The following is a 2314-nucleotide window of genomic DNA, read 5'->3' as shown; positions in this document are numbered from 1 at the left end:
TAGTAGCAAATATTCAAATGAGAACTTTGAAGACTGAAATGGGGAAAGGTTCCATGTGAACAGCACTTGGACATGGGTTAGTCGATCCTAAGAGATGGGGAAGCCTTGTATCAAGGGTGCACTCTGCACGAGCATCCAAAGGGAATCGGGTTAATATTCCCAAACCGGGACATGGCGATGGCGGCAACGTTGGGAAATCTGGAGACATCGTCAGGGGCCCCGGGAAGAGTTATCTTTTCTTTTTAACAGTTTGCCCACCCTGAAATCGGTTCACCTGGAGATAGGGTCCAACAGCTAGAAGAGCACCGCACGTCTTGCGGTGTCCGGTGCGCCCTCGGTGGCCCTCGAAAATCTGAAGGACCGAGTACCGTTCATGCCCGGTCGTACTCATAACCGCATCAGGTCTCCAAGGTGAACAACCTCTGGTCAATAGAACAATGTAGGTAAGGGAAGTCAGCAAAACGGATCTGTAACTTTGGGAAAAGGATTGGCTCTGAGGGCTAGGCCTAGGGGTCTGTGCCCTCAACTCGTGGGCTGTCAGCAGTCTGCCCGAGCTGCTCTCGCGGCGAGGGCGGGCAGTCGTGTGCTGATTGGGCTACAGGCGTAGAATGCCCCCTGCTAGGGGCTTTTCCCTAGGCGTCTAACAGTCGACTCAGAATTGGTACAGACAAGGGAAATCCGACTGTAATTAAAACAAAGCATTGCGATGGTCCCTGCAGATGCTGACGCAATGTGATTTCTGCCCAGTGCTCTGAATGTCAAAGTGAAGAAATTCAACCAAGCACGGGTAAACGACAGGAGTAACTATGACTCTCTTAAGGTAGCCAAATGCCTCGTCATCTAATTAGTGACATGCATGAATGGATTAATGAGATTCCCACTATCCCTATCTACTATCTAGCGAAACCACAGCCAAGGGAATGGGATTGGCAGAATCAGCGGGGAAAGAAGACCCTGTTGAGCTTGACTCTAGTCCGACTTTGTGAAATGACTTGAGAGGTGTAGACTAAGTGGGAGTCATTTTCGGTGCAAGTGAAATACCACTACTTTTAACGTTATTTTACTTATTCCATGGGGCGGAGATGGGGCATTGCCCCTATTTTTTACCTGAAGGCATGTTTCTGCGGGTCGATTCGGGCGGAAGACATTGTCAGGTGGGGAGTTTGGCTAGGGCAGCACATCTGTTAAAAGATAACGCAGGTTTCCTAAGATGAGCTCAACGAGAATAGAAATCTCGTGTGGAACAAAAGGGTAAAAGCTCATTTGATTTTGATTTTCAGTACGAATACAAACCGTGAAAGCGTGGCCTATCGATCCTTTAGATTTTCGGAATTTGAAGCTAGAGGTGTCAAAAAAGTTACCACAGGGATAACTGGCTTGTGGTAGCCAAGCGTTCATAGCGACGTTGCTTTTTGATCCTTCGATGTCGGCTCTTCCTATCATTGTGAAGCAGAATCCACCAAGTGTTGGACTGTTCACCCACCAATAGGGAACGTGAGCTGGGTTTAGACCGTCATGAGACAGGTTAGTTTTACCCTACTGATGAACTGCACCACAATAGTAATTCAACTTAGTACGAGAGGAACCGTTGATTCACACAATTGGTCATCGTGCTTGGTTGAAAAGCCAGTGGCGTGAAGCTACCGTGTGTCGGATTATGACTGAACGCCTCTAAGTCAGAATACATGCTAGAAGCGGTGCATGTCACTCTTCGACTGTATCTCGACCCGCAGTATGGCGTTGCTTTGTCGCCCCCAGGGGCCCGTGTCATTTGCAAACCGTGACCGTGAAGCATCTCGGTCGGGGCAGCTTTGAAGTTCAATTCCAAATGGTCGTTGAGAAAAATCCTTTGCAGACGACTTAAATACACGTCGGGGTATTATAAGTGGCAGAGTGGCCTTGCTGCCACGATCCACTGAGATTCAGCCCTTGGTCGCCTCGATTCAGAGCTTCGCTCTTGTCACAAACAAAATCCGGGAAATCCTCTCGCACCTCTGCCTCTTTCCTTCAGACGACGATTTTTCATTTCTTGGGGGCGGGAAATTTGGGGTTTCCACACTGCGACGGAAAAGGCGCCGAAGCCCGAGAAAACTGGGGTTTCCATGTCGCGCCCTGGCGCCCAAAATTTGGGGTTTCCATGCGGCGCCCAAAATGTTTGGTTTCCATGCGGTGCCCAAGATGTGGGGTTTCCATGCAGCGCCCAAAATTTGGGGTTTCCATGCAGCGCCCAAAACGTGGGGTTTCCACCCAGCGCCCAAGATTTGGGGTTTCCATGCGACGCCCAAGATGTGGGGTTTCCATGCGGCGCCCAAAA

At 49.7% G+C, this 2314-nt stretch overlaps 1 pseudogene; it reads left to right on the top strand.

Annotated features, from left to right (window-relative positions):
* The first annotated feature begins 428 nt into the window (after nucleotides 1-428).
* LOC149191761 (25S ribosomal RNA) lies at nucleotides 429-1945 on the top strand (annotated as a pseudogene).
* Nucleotides 1946-2314: the final 369 nt, after the last annotated feature.

The sequence above is a fragment of the Pinus tabuliformis genome, chromosome 2_2, assembly GCF_031772625.1.
Source record: "Pinus tabuliformis cultivar Carrire ecotype Pingquan chromosome 2_2, CPIR1, whole genome shotgun sequence".
Taxonomy (NCBI): domain Eukaryota; kingdom Viridiplantae; phylum Streptophyta; class Pinopsida; order Pinales; family Pinaceae; genus Pinus; species Pinus tabuliformis.
Note: the sequence above shows the minus strand (reverse complement) of the source record. Positions and strands in the feature narration are given on the sequence as shown.